This window comes from Chionomys nivalis, chromosome 2 (assembly GCF_950005125.1).
Source record: "Chionomys nivalis chromosome 2, mChiNiv1.1, whole genome shotgun sequence".
NCBI lineage: Eukaryota > Metazoa > Chordata > Mammalia > Rodentia > Cricetidae > Chionomys > Chionomys nivalis.
In genome coordinates this window covers 54,424,278-54,441,294 of record NC_080087.1, presented here as the reverse complement: position 1 = coordinate 54,441,294, position 17,017 = coordinate 54,424,278, and the positions used below count along the sequence as shown (strand labels likewise).

At 46.0% G+C, this 17,017-nt stretch overlaps 1 protein-coding gene across 2 annotated transcripts in view; it reads right to left on the bottom strand.

Moving 5' to 3' along the window:
• The window catches only part of Fyn (FYN proto-oncogene, Src family tyrosine kinase), a 197,593-nt gene that overhangs the window by 146,228 nt on the left and 34,348 nt on the right, over window positions 1-17,017 (bottom strand). Inside the window, exon 1 of one of the 2 annotated variants that reach the window (XM_057794764.1) lies at window positions 1,938-2,074. The exons of the other annotated variant lie outside the window; for it this stretch is intronic. The gene's annotated coding sequence lies outside the window, so the exon portion shown is untranslated. Of the gene's footprint in view, window positions 1-1,937; window positions 2,075-17,017 lie in introns of those variants that run through there. 2 annotated transcript variants of the gene reach the window in all.

Sequence of the window (17,017 nt, the reverse complement as noted above, 5' to 3'; positions counted from 1 at the left end):
TCTAGCTCCTAGGTGCGGCATCAATCCAGCAAAAATGGGGGTTCCTGAGGACAGTGATAGCTGGTGCCCAAGATGCAAACCATTCCATACGCTTGAGGCTTAAAAGCATGGGGTTAATCTGATTCAACTGACTCTGGCCTTAATGACTTGATATAAATACTTTTTCTTTTTCCTTTTTTCTTTCTTTGTTGTTGTTTTTGTTGTTGTTGTTGTTGTTTTGAGATAGGGTATTACTTTGTAGCCTAGGATCTTCTGAACTAAGGGGCACAGGCTCCTCTGCTTTGTCTTTCTTTCTGAAAGGTATGTTGGCATATGATAATAACCCCAAGGTGTGAGTGCAAGGTTACCTTTCCACTGGAAGTGACGGATCTTTGTAATCGTGTTTGACTGATGTCAGTACCATTCATTTACAAGATGCTGGTGGACCTCTAACCCGCACTGTCTGATTCCCAGCCTGCCGACATGGAGTCCTGGCTGTAGGCTGCCTCGGGGGTCTGGCTCTGTCTCAGGCATGGGACCTGACCCCAAGCCCTGCTGCTGCGCCACCGCTGACTAGCTTCCTCTGATGCTGCTGGCATGTGCCTGCTCTACAAGAACTGTCTACTCGTGAGCTGCAGCCATTTCCTAAGGGATAAAACAGCAAATAAACAGCAGAGACCATGAACTCAAGCTGTCAGGCTGCTGGGGTTTTGTTTTGTTTTTACAAACTGTGGCATTTCTGTAGTTCTGATTTACAAGTATCACTTGACCCTTACTTTCCTCTTTTCCCATTCCTTTAACTGCCTAACTCAGTCCCACAGACATCCCCATAGTAGCCCACCACACCCCGTCAGACACTGGCTCTCGTGTTCACTCAGTCCCACGGATATCACCAGAGCAGCCCACCACACCCCACTCGGACCCCAGGTCTAGGGTTCACTCCGTCCCATGGGCATCTCCATAGTAGCCCACCACACCCTGCTCAGACCTGGCTCTAGGGTTCACTCAGTCCCATGGACATCCCCATTGGAGCCCACCACACTCTGCTCGGACCCAGCTCTAGGGTTCATCAAGCTTCAAAAATGTATTGAAGTTCACCAGCAACCAACCTCTGACCTTTAAGACTAAATGACTTCCCTCACCAGCTTGACGGAGGCCCCGAAACCGAGAGCAAGTCAAGTGTTCCTTCTTCTCTCTTGCCGCCTGAGTCCCCTCCACCCAGCCTTGCCTCAGCAATCCTGAAGAGAAGTAAAATGAATCTTCCCAAGGAGCCGGTAAAATCCAGTACCCTCCATAAACACGGGGTATCTGTATGGACACAGCCACCTCACTTCTTTTTTTATTGTTCATGTCATTTGAACTCTTATTCCAACGTACAATCTGGACTCAGAGTCTCCAACTAGATCACCAACTGTTGTCTCGTGACAGCGCCTGATCCTAAAAATTCCTTCCTCTCCACCCACCTCTAAAGCACAGCTCTTGACCCACTTTCCCCAGGACCTTCTCGATAGTAAACAGAGCTCCACGGTGCGGTAAGCCTGAAGCAGATTTCAGTTACACACATACACGCGCATGCACCCCTTTATCATAGCAAACAGAGCTTTACTTGCTATAAGCCTGAGACAGATTTCAGTTACATACATACACACATGTGCACACACACACACCCCTTCACCATAGCAAACAGCTTCACCATGCAGTAAACCCAAGGCAGATTTCAGTCACACACATCCACATGCATGCACGTGCAACACACATGCACACACACACACCCCAGAGGCCTTTGTAGATCCAGTTTCCTGTTTCTTCATTGTCAAATTTGTGTTGACTTATTTTTCAAGTTTGTGCAAGTAAGGGGGTTGCATGAACAATGATTCCATTGCACTCCTGGTAACAGCCCCACCTCCCTACTTTCTTAAATACCCAAACAAAATTTTAAAATAGTTCCACATGCTTACCCTTGGTGTCTCCTCCAGAGGGCCTGGCGATGAGAGCTTTTAAGACTACTTAAAAGCCTCATTTCAACGCAGGAGTAAGAAACGCATCCACGTCTAACAAAAACAGCTTACGGATCAACTAAACACCCAAGTTACTTTCTTCAGCTCATAAACCCAAGAATACTGCATGACCATGACAGGCTGGGAAAGCATCCCCAGCTACCAGAGGATAGATGCTTTCTTTGGTTTCTTCTTTTATCAGAGCTATTAACAGCAGCAGGACACTAAATGAAAACCTCAGCAATAGACTCCCATTGTATCTGACAAGGCTCACTTCATGAACCTCAGCTATTGCCTACTGAAGGGACCTTGTTTTACCAAAGCCCTGTTTATACAACCAACCACTGTGCACTTACACTCCCTTTAAAGATAGATGATACTTTTATGAAAAATGAATTGTATACAAAAGACTTATCTGTTTTGGCAAGATGCCAAAACATAAACTCATTTAAAATATGCAACACTAAACCACCAGATACCAATATTCCTTACAACCAAAAGAGGCAGCATGCGAACTTCTCTTTTGAATAGTAGGGTGGTTACAATCCGCTATTGGCTCCTCATTAAGATGAGGAAGACAAAATTAATTCAAAATGATTAGGAAATGGCCTGAGAAGCAGATTACCTGTAACTTATACTATACTAATATGTTGACTATGGAGCTTAGAATATTGAAATTTAGATTGTTATATAAATTTTATATGCATAGCTAAATGGTCTAACTGAAGGGACACCACCACCGCATTCCCTCGCTGACTTGCTGAATATACACCAGCAGGTACTTTGACAGAGGGAGATAGGCAACGACAATGCTTCAGACAGTTCACAGTCCATGCAAAACAGACACACGATCATAAATGCGGCAACATGGTAAGTACTATAATTATTAAAATGCCATGCCGAGAAATAGCAACACTTGAGTAGCTGGTAGAGCACAAAGTACACGAGGTAGTGACTGATTTATGCCAGCAGGGTCATCGCTAATTTAGAACAGTTCCGCAACATGACGCTGCTTATGCTAACCTACAATACCATGGGGGAAAGGATTCAGAAGAGAAAATACCTCCAGGGGTTAATCATGGTGGACTCTGAAAAAGGGGGTGGGAAGGTGGTTTTAAGTTTATTTTATGGACATGAGTATTTTGTCTGTATGTGTGTCTGTGCACTGTGAGCTTGCCCAGTCCTTATGGAGGCCAGAAGAGGGTGATGAGTTCTTTGAAACTGAGTTACAGGCAGTGTTGAGCTGCCCTGTGGGTTCTGAGAACTGCATCCAGGTCCTGTGCAGGGGCAAAAGGCTCTCTTAACTGCTAAGTCATCTCTTCAGCCACAAAAGGTGGGTTTTTTTTTTTTTAACCCCATATACTGCTATATTATCTGATTTTAAAAATGACTTTTTGGTGTAACACTTGTTTTTTTTTTTTTTTTTTTTTTTTTTTTTTTGGTTTTTCGAGACAGGGTTTCTCTGTGGCTTTGGAGCCTGTCCTGGAACTAGCTCTTGTAGACCAGGCTGGTCTCGAACTCACAGAGATCCACCTGCCTCTGCCTCCCAAGTGCTGGGATTAAAGGCGTGCGCCACCACCGCCCGGCTGGTGTAACACTTGTAAAAAGACAAAAATAAATAATCACTGAAGCAGACAGGAGGCAGCAAAGCAGATGGAAGAGGTTGCAAAGGAGGAGTCACGGAAGCCCAAAGAGGCGGGCCCTAAGCATGGGAGCAGACCAACCACACGGCAGCCCAACTCCCTGACTGTGAGAGCCGATCTGGAACGTGGCTGTACCAATGTGACAGGGTGAGAAAACAGGATGTGGGGAATGAGCTGCAGAAGGTCACAGGCCACAGGACAGGTGACATGCTGGAGCAAGGTGAATTGGGAACAAGTGAAACTAGCCACTGTTTCTGTCGTGTCCATTCCAAAACTCTAATCGCAATGTGTTTGTGAAGGTCAAACAATACCTGTGGCCAGAGGGCACAGCTATAGGTACTAAATGGAATGAGACAGCCCAGGAAACACCTATGGCAGGCAACCAAGAGGCTGGCTCCAAGAGAGCAAAATGCCCCATTTTAAAAGAGACCATAAATATATTTCGTTTGTTTGTTTATGGTTTTTCAAGACAGGGTTTCTTTGTGTAACAGTTCTGGTTGTCCTGGAACTCACTTTGCAGCCCAGGCCGGCCTCAAACTTGTGATCCTCCTGCCTCCACCTCCTTCAGCAAATCCTACCGGCATGCACCACCACAAGCGATTTTTTTTTAAATATGAGATATCTTGATTTTTAAATGATGGCTCAATTTAAAAAACAAAACAAAAACAATCAATCAAACACAAATGACAAAATTAAAGACGCACACCTTTAATCCCAGAACTCAGGAGGCAGAGATGGGGCAGATCTCTTCTGAGTTCAAGGCCAGCCTGGTCTACGAGTGAATTCCAGGACAGCCAGGGCTACACAGAGAAGTTCTGTCTCTAAAAGCAAGCAAAAAACTCAAACAACAACAACAAAACAAATACAAAAACAAGAAAAAAAATAATAGCCAAATGAATGTGTCAGTGTGCTTCCTCAGTAGTGAGACTTCCTAAAGGCTTGGGGCTGAGGAGAAAATAACAGATTAAAACATATGTTATTCCCCCCTCTTACTTTTTTAGGAAAGAAAACTTTGTACACAGCTCTTCCATACCTTTAGAAGCAATACTTGAATTAGAAAGTTTCCTCGTCTTCCTTTCAGGATTCAGGGCTCACAGCTCTGACCTCTTACATCATGCTAACATAGCAGACAGCTGAGGTCTGGAGTAAGCGCTAAAGTATGTGTCTGGGTGGGACTCACAATTAACCGGCAATTTTTTTTTTTAAAAAAAGGAAAACATAAGTAAGGGCAGAAAAATCCCACAAAAAATATCTGAACCTTCAAGCTGACTTTCAGTTTATCAAATTTCCTCAGGAAACAACTTCCCATTTGTAGCTGACTAATCCGACAACACGCCCAACAATTTCATTAGAATGCTATTTATAATCAGCTCAGTGTATCACTGTGCCACAGGACCTGAGAGCAAGCACATGACGTCATTGCAGGTCACTGGGAAGTACACAGCACTGGTAACTGGAAAAGGGCTTTAGCGGGATTGCATCTGTACAAAGTGAGACTCCTGTGTATGTGGTCTTTAAAATCTTCACTGCGAGTCCTGGAAAATGGAAAGGCATCTGTCTGAAGGTGTGTGTTTAGCAGTGGCTCCTGAGCATCACTGGATGAGCTGTCGCCACAGGTCTTCACTAGACTTCCCTTGGGTCTTCGGGGTGAGTTAGGGGGCAAATTTGATGATAGTAAATGAGTGGCCCTACTTGCAAATGACCTTTCTGCCAGGGCAGCAAACACACTCTCAGACACGTGGAAGAGCTCCTCTCAGTACGCCAGGCTGAACTACTACTGGAGTCCCCAAGAGAGCCAACCAGGCAGGCACCCTTGAAGAGAGCAGAGAGGCTGGCTGTCTAGTGAACGCTGGGGACATGGCAGCCTGACGCCCTACCCTTGCCGTGCGCCATGCATTCCTGCCTCTCCCTGTCTTCAACTCGCACCCAGTCCTGCTCTGGCTTATCCCCCTGCCTCAGCTGCTTCATCTTACTTGCTTTCCTCAGCACTCCGGGTTTTCCTTGGTATCTGTTTCGGTTTTCATTTAGCCATTTTCTTCTCCAGATGCTTCCCTTCTCCCATCTGGTCTTCCTTTCCCACCACATTCCCCGCCCAGTGAACGGCAGTTCTCGGCCAAGGTGTTGCTACCAAATGCGTTCCAGTGAAGGTTCACTTGAGAATTCTTCCCCATCGTGACCACTAATTCACACAGTTAACCAATGTGTTTGTGGGAAACCATCTTTCCTCACGTACTTGTGAGGAAGAACTGCCCGTACTCCGTGCACTGCAAACATTGCCTAGCTGTCCGGACCTACCACACACTTGTTGGGGTTAGAAGGACAGAAGGAGCCCATCACCTCTGATATACTGGAACAGGGCTCCAGTTTGCTAGGATCTCTTTGAAGTGAATTTTCAAACAAGACCAACAATCTACTTCCTAAGGCTTTGCCTGTAGAGTTTTGTTGTTGTTGCTGTTGTTTTCTTTTTTCTTTTTTCTTTATTTATTTATTAAAGATTTCTGCCTCCTCCCCACCACCACCTCCCATTTCCCTCCCCCAATCAAGTCCCCCTCCCTTGTCAGCCCTAAGAGCAATCAGGGTTCCCTGCCCTGTGGGAAGTCCAAAGACCATCCACCTCCATCCTGGTCTAGTAAGGTGAGCATCCAAACTGCCTAGGCTCCCACAAAGCCAGTACGTGCAGTAGGATCAAAAATCCATTGCCATTGTTGTTTTCAATTTACGTGTTATGCTTCCAAGATGGCTGCTTAGAATATATTTAACTGCTTCAAGGCTAGGAGCACACAGGATTTTGATCTGGCAATTGATATACTATGAAGTATCAAAGGTTTGTGTCTTTTAGCGGTCACATCATATAGAAGAAAGAAAAATGATTTTGTAATTAGAGATCTGGGCTCCAGCGCCAGCATTTCTCTACCACACAGTAGTGGCCAGGTACTTCGTGCCAATAACTGGAGCTATCAAGAGCTGCCACACAGCGTTTCCGTGAGGATTGCATCCTAGAGGTGACAAAGAAGGAAGCCCAAGAGCACAGCCCTCAGCAGCTGGAAGGAAATGTGTGCTGCACAGTGTGAATTCTGGAGCTTTCCCCTGCCCACCCTTTGGGAAGATCCTTCCTAATCTTCGCTGTTTTGTGACATAGACTCAGAGAAGTGGTAGGAAAGTGAGCCATGGTTAGGAAAGTTTGGGGGACACAAACGTAAGAGTTGGAATGTGTAGGTAAAGCGGGAGGAACCAAGAGAGACTTGACCTGCTGTAGATTCTGTATCCTACTACGGCACTGAGAAATCCAGTAAACAATTGGTTGTTCTGAATCCCTAGACTATATAGCACTTTTATACTTATTAATAAAATGATACGGAAGGGCGGAAGTGAGTATTCTGTCCATTTTTAAAAATTAACCAGATATTGTGGGGTGGAAGTGATCCACAGGCAAAAAGAAAGGGGGGGTGAACTCTGTCTCCCAGTCTGGTGGGAGGACCTGGGGAGGCGTAGGAAGGTGGCCTCCAGCAGCTGGAGGCTGGAGGCCAGGCCCAGTTCCCACCCTGACTCACTGGCTCTGGTGAGTCATGAGCATCTCTGTTTCAGTTTCTTCCTTGATCACAGGACAGGAGGACTGCATCATCATAGCACCCATGTTGGCCTTTAAAAACTGGCTTGGAAAAATGCCAAGAGCCAAGTCCTCCCTGCTTCGGCTTCTACCACAGCTTAGGCAGTAATATGCATATGTGTGCATGGATTTATACATCTAGATGTATTGGCACATGCGAGAACACACACATACACACATAAACACACTTGGAGGTAATCCTACACACAGCTTTCTAAAAATCACCTGATTTGACATGATACCATCTATGCCCAAACAACCCTGAATCTAAAGTAGATTTTTTTCCTGAAAACCCCAAAGGAAAGGCTAATAGCCTCCCCATGCGCCTATGTGTACTACATGCCTGCATGAACCACACAGCTGTGTGTACCATACACCTGCATGCCCCATACACCTGCGTGCCCCATACACCTGCGTGCCCCATATACCTGCGTGTCCCATACACCTGCGTGTCCCATACACCTATGTGCACCATACACCTGCATGTACCATACACCTGCATGTACCATACACCTACCTGTGTGCCCCATATACCTCTGCGTGTACCATACACCTGTGTGTACCATACACCTGTGTGTACCATACACCTGCGTGCCCCATATACCTCTGCGTGTACCAAACACCTGCGTGCCCCATACACCTGCGTGCCCCATACACCTGTGTGTACCATACACCTGCGTGCCCCATACACCTGCGTGTACCATACACCTGCGTGCTCCATACACCTACCTGTGTGCCCCATATACCTCTGCATGTACCATACACCTGCATGCACCATACACCTGCATGCATTCTCCATTTCCCTTCCTGGGATACCTGACATTCGTGCAAGATAGATGACCTCCTTACCCAGCCTTATCCCCTGCCTCACCCATCTCCCTTCTTCCCCATCTAGGCTAAGTTCACTTATTTACTCTGCACACCCAGAACAGCACCTTGCTCATACCAGCCACTTTGGTAAAAGTCACAAACTTGTGACAACAGAAGAGGCCTCTTAGGGCTGTCCAGGGATGAGAAAACAGGCTCGTGGAAGATCCTCACTGGAGTCTACACTTTGCACCTTGCACTTTGCCTCGATGTTTCCATAGACACCTCTGATCCTGTGGCAACAGAGAACCTGGATGTGTGGGGCCACTGAAACAGCCAGCTCTGAACTCACTTGAAGCAAAGGAGTCCTAGAATAAACCCTAGCCTTTATTTATGGAACAGCGAAGCCCAAAGAATAATGATAGCTCTGTGTAAGTGGCAGCTTTCACCTAAAGATCTCAGGACTTTTGAGGGTGATGTGGGATTTCCGTCTGTGTGCTATGATTATCATTGATTAATAAAGAACTGCTTTGAGCCTATGGCAGGGAAGAAAAGAACTAGGTGGGGAAAACTAAACTGAATGCTGGGAAAAAGGAGGAGGAGTCAGAGAGAAGCCATGGAGCCAATCGACACTTGGAACTTTACCCTGTAAGCCACAGCCACGTGGCAATACACAGATTAATGGATATGGGTTAAACTAATATGTAAGAGTTAGTCAATAAGAAGCTAGAGCTAATGGGCCAAGCAGTGGTTTAATTAATACAGCTTCTGTGTTGAATACTTCAGGGCTAAGCGGCCAGGAACCAACAAGTGGCCTCCTTACTACTACAAGAGGCCCTCACTCCATACTGTGAGGTAAGGTGTCATTATCTGTTCTTGGTCACGTGGGTTAAGAACCTGGGTGCTCCTTGACCTCACTGCAGGCTGATCTGAAGACACTCTGGGGCCACGAGTCCTCCTCATAGTTCTCCCCGTCCTTATCAACACCAAAAGCAGCTCTACAGAGTGGTTACAGCGACAGGAATTTATCTTCTCTTAGGTGCCCCTACAACTGCAGCAGCCCATGCCGATTTAGGGTGCAGAGAAATGACAGCACTCGGCGCTGGGTTGTACCCTCTCTCCTGTCAGATCAACAGAGCCTGGGATTTCGTGAGCTTGTCCTCGAGAAAGGACAACCACAGGCACATTTGACCTGGAGGCTTGGCCTACCCACACAATTACAGCGTTCCCAATCATTCCCCGGTTATTGAAGACCTACACTGCAGGCCGATTAGAGGGAGGTACGAAGGCAAGCCCTGCAGAGGAGTCCATGAGACCCGGCCAGACAACATTCTTCCTTCTTCGGGCTGATGAGGAAACGGTGGATCTGAAGCTGAGAGCTCACCACCAAGCTACCCAACCCCTGTTCTCACAGGCAGGGCGGCTCATCCTCTTTCACAACCCTGACTGAGATGGTAACAGGCTAAATGGTAGAGACCAAGTGAAAGAAAGCAGTCCCACAAGGTTCACCTTTCCCCATGCCGAGCCCACAGCCCTGCTCTCTCTTGTCATAGCCGGCATTCTGTGAGGTCCTCTGTGCTACAGTCTCTGGGACTATTCGCAGATCTTCTACTCAAGCCAGGAGCATCATGACCCAGCTCCTTAGCCGGTCTCCTCAGGCGCTGGGCCCTTGGAATGGGTGGGGATTTTTACTAAGCTTGAGATGACCCAAGGTTTTTTGAGACACCTTCTGTCTATATCATGTGAAAAATAATTCTGTGACCAAGGGAATTTAAGAGACCTGTATATAAAACATGGTAGACAACTGTGGAGTCTCAAATATTTACAGTTAGTTACTACAGTGTCATGGTTTGAATACGAGATGTCTTCCAAAAGCTCCTGCATTGAACGCCCAGGCCCCAGCTGGTGGTGCTATTTTGTGAGGTTCTAGATCTAGCTGGAGGGGAAGCAGACAGCTGGGTGCACATTCCTGTCCCCTCCTTTATCTCTCTGGGTCCTGGGCATTGTTGCTGTGAGGTGTTTGCAAATACTATACGATCCACTTAAACGAGGTACCTAGAATCAGAAAGCAGAATGTCTGCCGTGGAGGGCTGGGGGAAGGTGACGAACCGGAAGCTGCTGCTTTGGAGGAAGTCGGTTTCAGCTTTGCAAGGTGAAACGTCATGGCCGCCGAGTACCACGAATATACCGAGCAACACTTGGCACACCCTGCAGTTTTCTGTCATGTGTATTTCTCCTCAAACACACGAGATGGTGTTCTTTCAGCACAAGCTTTTCAGAGCCCTTAAGTGCTATGCGCACTAGGAATCCTGAAGAGCGGCAACACATCATCTTATCCTGCTGCACAATCCATTTTACACAGACTGCCTCCTGGGTCTGTGTGCTTCAGAACTCGCCACAGGCAGAAGAACTGAAGAACAAACTACTAGAAAATATCAACTGCACCACTCTCTTGCTGATGGCCTGGGACAAGCACAACTTTTGGCCTTCAATCCCTATCCTGATAGACAAGAACAAGGCCTGTGTGACTCTTTTAATGGTAAAATCTAGCTTTTCTTTTTACAAAAAAAAAGTGTGTACACAAAAGAACCTGAAGTATACATAGGCTCTTCAGGATTAAGCTGACGACTGGAGGCAGAGGCAAGTCCCTCCACAAACACCCCATCTTCTAAGCAGTCAGATACCAATAAACACTGCAATAGAAGGGGAAAGAACCACGGCCTGGGTGTGCATTAAAACAAAAGGGGAAACCAGGAGTCAGAAAATCATGGCTAAGAAGCTGACTTTACTGCTGTCTGACCTTGGACAAGTCATTTGGCCACTGGCTTGAGGCTTGCTTAGCTGTCAGAATGAAGTGGTCGGAGATGATCCCGAAGGTTTCTCCCAGCTGTATAAATCTATGAAATATTGAGACAGACAAGCTTTGGGAACTTGTTCAACCCCCTCCTTAGATATTTAGGGGTAGACCCTGTGCTCGGCTGGGTCCTGAGAGGAGGAACAAACTGGAGTCTCTATACTCTCTGGTTAGCCAGGAGGGAGTCACCGCTTCAGCATCCAGAGGATGCTGCCCATGCAGGGCAGCCAGGGGCTTATCTTTTGATTCTCTTGGTATCCCTCCTCTCAGATTTCTACAAGTGTTCCAGAACTGTATTGATCCACCAACCCAATGGAGTCAAGTGGACAACAGCATGGGATAGCTGCTGAGTGGGCAGAGCTGAAGACCTCCAAAGGTCAAGGATGCTTGGACCATCTCCTGCAGAGCTCAAGGGCTTCTAACGACACAAAGTGTCAGGTACCCAAGCACTGCGGGTTGGCAGCCTGGCAACCTGCCTGAAGATCCTCTTAGGTGGGCAGTGTAGCAGCAGCGCATAGAGACGGGGATAAGAGTTCCTGGGAAACTGGCTGGTGGGAAGGGGAAAGCTCTGCATCTGCTGTGGACAGTGACAGAGACCCAGCGAGATGACAAGGAGGTGGGAAGCAAGACAACACACACAAGAAAGACTTGGCTGGCAATGCATAACTGGATGAGGGCTGTGAACAGGTGTTCAGGGATGGGAGTCCAGGTACCAGGAGACTGGGACAGGACAGGAGCTGAAGGGCAGCACAAGGCAGCACTGGCAGCATAGGGGGCAGAAGTGACAGAGCTGTCAAAGCAGCACAGCACAAGAGGTCATCAGGCATTTCTGTCCAGAGACTGGGCAGAGGGGGAAGTTCATGACTGTCCAGCAAGATTGAGGAAGTAATACAGTATTCTGGAAATCAGTGGTAGTGGAAACGAATCTGCTTCTGTCATATTAAAACTGGAAATTAAGATAATTGGGTAAAAGTGTCCAACTTGTTGGCAGGCAGGCTTCTGGGAAAAGAGGTGATGGGGCACTCAGCACAGATTTGTACAGTGTGCTCTTCTAGAATGGATTTCTATCTTCTGCTCTTGAATGGGCACTTAGGGGGTCCAGGTACTTTTGCGAAGAGGTATTTGACATTTGTGTTTGGACGTTTTCTCTTCTATTTGTTTGGAAAATCTGCTTTGTTACAATATAGTAAGATTAATGTGCTAAGCTGGTCATGGTGGTACATGCATTTAGTCTCAGTACTCAGGAGGCAGAGACAGGCAGATCTCTTGAGTTCAAGGCCAGCCTGGCCTACAGAGGGAGTTCCAACCAGGGCTATGCAGAGAAACCCTGTCTTGAAAAACAAAACATAAAACAAACAAACAAAAAGCCGTACTAAAACTACTTATCACCAAACTTAAGAACCATGGGTGAGCTTGATACCTGCTGTCTTATCAAAGACAGTTGGCATTGTCAAATATTTAATTCAGAAATTTTAAAATTAAAATGTTAAAAATCATACTTTTTTGGATAGGGTCTTGCTATGTTGTCTAAACTGCCCTTAAAGTTGAGATCCTTGCTTAGCCTCCACAGTGATGGGATTACAGGTATATACCACCATGCCCCATGCCATCTTTTAAAAAAGCATATTTAAAACCTTTCAAGTATAGGGTCCTTGTAAACGCCAGTATGCATGGCCTTTCCACACCTGGGTCTGCCAATATTTACAGCTAGGCCAAAGACTCTGCAAGGAACAGTCCCTGGAGTTACTTCTAACAGGCACAGTCTTTTAGTGCCCAAACATGATGCGATCAAGTAGACTGTGCAGTGATGATAGACGTGACATGCCTGTTACTATAAATACATATAACAGTCTCCCAACCCACTTAATTACTTCTCGTGTAAAGCTGTGCAATTAACAAAACTGTCTGAATTCTGAAAATGGGAAAAGCCCTCCTGTCTCTCTTCGGTAGTTTTACAATCCTAACAATAGACTTAACGAAACCTTTTAAAAAGAGAGACAATTATATCAATGATGGAGGCATGTAAAAATTCATCACAGAGATCCTCATGCTGTCTGACAGGTTGAATGCGTCATCGTACCCTAGAGGGGAGGAAGAATAAAAAGCAATCACAACTTTCTGAGGGAATACTATGGGCCCAAGATGTGCCTGTCTCCATTAGTCACCGGGGACTATGACCCGCACCAGAAGCTGGAGAGAGATGTGTGCAGTCTATCAGGTAATTGGGAGACGGCCAGAGGAAGACTGCCTGTGAACATGAGCCGATGCTACATATCCATTTCCTGAGGAATGCAATCATCACGCAGTTGATACAACATTTCCCCCCAGAAAACACAACAACCCAAAGTCTACTTCCTTGGAGAGCTGCCTGGGGCTGCTAGAATCCGCTGCATCTGAGAGTCTCAGGGACTGTGCCAACTGACTGGTCTGTATGCAGCTCCTATCCCTACACCCTGGTTGGCCTCATACTAATCCGGGCTGGTGTAGGGCCATGAAAACTGGGATGTGAGGAACTGTGGCCTTGGACATGAAGATGCTATTCCCACCGACCCATCTGGAGAAGACACAGGCCTGCCTCAGAGCCTGGAACTGGAAGTGACCAGAACTCATTGTTGTTCACCTCCTGTAACTTTAATTAGTTGTATATCTCAAGATGCTGACACTTTAAAAGAAATGCATGACGAAATTACTGAGGGCTCTTAGCAACTGACTGTCTTTCATGTGATCCTGAAACTGTGGCGAAGCATGCCCAGTAATGTAACATGAGGGCCTGCTTGTTGGGGTTTCTGTCCTGCCTAGTTCCCATAGTTGTTAGGTCCCAAAGAAAATCACACAGAGGTCTAGTTTATAAGTTATAAACTGATTGGTTCATTAGCTCAGGCTTCTTATTAACTCTTATAACTTATATTAATCCATTATTCTTAACGGTACCTTTTTTGGTAGGGCAGGTCACATCTTCCTTCTTGTGTGTCTGGGCAGGACTGGGGAGGAATGGGCTTCCTCCTTCCCAGAATTCTTCTGTTCTCATTAACCCGCCTCTACTTCTTGTCTGGTTGTCCCGCATCTACTTCCTGCCTGCCTACTGGCCAATCAGCGTTTATTTAAAATATAATTGACAGAATATAGAATTGTCACACACCACAATAACTTGCCCCAAGTCAACCAGAGGCAGAGGAAGAGTCTGCCATTCTGGATGGGACATAAGCTAGAGACTTGGATGCTACTCTGAAAAAAGATCAAGAATGTACTTCTACCTCTTGCTTGTTCAGGGACTGAAGTCTGAAGAGATCTCAGATGCACCAAGTCTGGTCTAAACAGACAGAATAACTTAAGCCCATGTGAATATGAGTTTTATTGAACAGATAGATGCTAAAGGTGTTCCTGAAACCCAGGGCAAAATTATCCAGTGTTTCTAGTCAATCTATAGCTGCCTACTACTGTTCAGAAACCGGTTTTCCTCTCTGTCCTGAGTAAACTTACTCTGAAGTTCACGAAACACAGCATCTTAGTGAGCATCTCTGGTCCTGGTCCCAGCAGCTTGGTGGCCGCAGCAGCACTGTGGTCTGGAAAGCTCAGTTTAGCATCTCTGGGCTCACACTCAGCCCTGGGGACCTGTGCCAGTAGAGCCTTTTCTTCAAAGAATTTGACAGAACCAAGAACACAAGCCTGCTCAGCAAATGCATACTTCCTCCTCACCAAAAAGGAAGCGAACATAGATGCCCTCAAATTAATAAGCAAATTTCGGTCAAAATACACATATTTGAATATTTGAAATTTTCAGTTTTAGGAAGTTCAGTTGTTCAAATTTCCCCTCTTGTCATGTTTTAGTCACTGTTCTGTTGCTGTGAAGAGACACCATGATCAAGGCAACTCTTATAAAAGAAAACATTTAATTGCAGCTTGCTTACAGTTTCAGAGTTTAGCCCATTGCCATCACTGTGGGCAGCATGGTGGCATGCAAGCAGACATAGCAGTGGAGTAGCAGCTGAAAGCTAAATCCTGATCCATAGACAGAAAGAGAGACTCTGGACATGGTATGGGCTTTTGGAACCTCAGAGCCCACCCCCAGTGATGTGCTTCCTCTAACAAGGCCACACCTCCTAATCCTTTTAATCCTTTCAAATAGTGTCATTCTTTGAAGACTAAGTATGCAAATACATGAGCCTATGGGAGCTATTCTTATTCAAACCACCACAGCACAGAAGGCCAAGTATTCTTTCTTACTCATCAGTTGCTTCTCTAAAATTATCATCAGTTGTCAGTGCTAAAAAAGAAGTCCCAAGAGGGTGTAATCAGAGCTGGGCCACAACAGGACAGAATAGAAACCACACAATAAAAGGACATCACTCATGGCTTCTGGGTGTGGACCGGGTGAGGCTAGTTTTACCAGGGAAGGGGAACGAGGGAAGAACAGGAGCCAGAGTGGAGAGAAGGGGCACTGAAAGGCCAATTGGCCACAGCCTTGTGAATGGGGTAGATGAAATGTCTTTAGTTCCTGAGGCAGATGTGCCAAGCAAAGAAGTTTCTCCAAGGTCAACCAGCTGGTTAGGGAGAGAGAAGCAACTGGAATCCAGATTGCTTGCCCTTAAACTCATTCTTTTAATTAATTTTATTATAAAATTATATAACCACATTAGCAAACATAGAGGAGGAAATCCCATAATCTCAGACCCCAAAACAACAGCTAGTATTTCAGTGTGATTTCTGTAGTCTTTACCCTCATAGAAATTTTGTTTTCAAAGTTAAACTCATAGTCCACAAGTGATTTCCTACCCTGCTTCCTTCTTATTTAACAACCTAAACATCTGTCCAGCTTACTTAGTAATTTGGGCAATCAACATCTAAACTAAGACTTTTTCCTTTACTCCATGGAGCTTTACAGTTTACTTGATGCAACTTCAATTGTGGGACCTCAGGGTTCCTTCCCATTTTTTTTTTCGGTAATATACACGTTAGTTACAGAACACCATGGTGTTTCTTCAAATTGGAAATTTCAGCATCAAAAGTTTCAAACAGGCGATACTACTTGTCAATACATAATGAAAAGCCAGGATGTTTTTATCTTGACTATCCCAGCATCAGTGATCTCCTGGCCTGGAATCAAATACATCTGATGAGTGTTATTAATGAAGAGGGTCCAAAAATAACAAGTTAAAAAAAGCCGCCCTTCTCGGCCTCCAGAGGCCACGAGCTTTTAATGGTTCAATGCTCCACTTTCCATTTCAGTAATGGCAACAAAAGAAGTTGCCCATCCGCAGAACTACATTTGGATAAGTGGGAATTCTTTGAAAAGCAAACATACCCATCTGACTTAAAAACCAGGGTGGTCAGAATTTGCAGTCATTCAGCTCCCTAAGGACTGTGTCATAGTTCAGAGTAAACAGCTGTTTATCTGGTCAGAGACATCTTGCTTTAAGGGGATGTTTTGTTTTGTTTTCTCATCAGGTCCAGGTGAGTGAGCTGCCCCGACTTCATCAGGTAAACCTAGGATGTGGAAGAGCCTTGTGTAAGTGTGCTGGACGTGAGACACACAAAGCAGGCTGGCAGAGTGAGCTACTGCGATGTGACCGGAGGAAGGGAACTGATGAGAGGGTGGGGTGGGTAAGGGCACTTGCTGCAGACCTGACAATCTGAGTTCCATGCCTAGTTCCCATACGAGGAGAGAACTGGCCTATAACCTCTCCATGCGAATGCGCGCGCGCGCACACACACACACAATAAATAGTTTTTAAATTGAATAAATTCATCCAATTTATTTTCCTATTTACCAGTCACAAAAATCATATGATAACATAAATCATAACTACTAGTCGTAGGTGGTCTGTTACTTCTTCAAAATAGTTCCCACCATCCGTATCACATCATCTCCATTTGCCTCCAGTGAGCTTATTTCCACCAATCATAGAGACCACACTGACCTGAAGCAAGAAGAGTAGGGGAGGCTGGGAAGCACACAAAGCTCGGCATCTAGAGACAAAGACTGGGGTAGAGTGCCAGGCGGCTCCAGGGGGAACCCTGAGTGCCACAGGAAGTGGGAAGAGTGTAGAGCACCAGGTGGAGGAGGAGGGCAGGGAAGGGAGGCTGCTGGGGAAAAGCTCCTGAGCTGGATGGTTCCTGCGCGTGAGTGAAC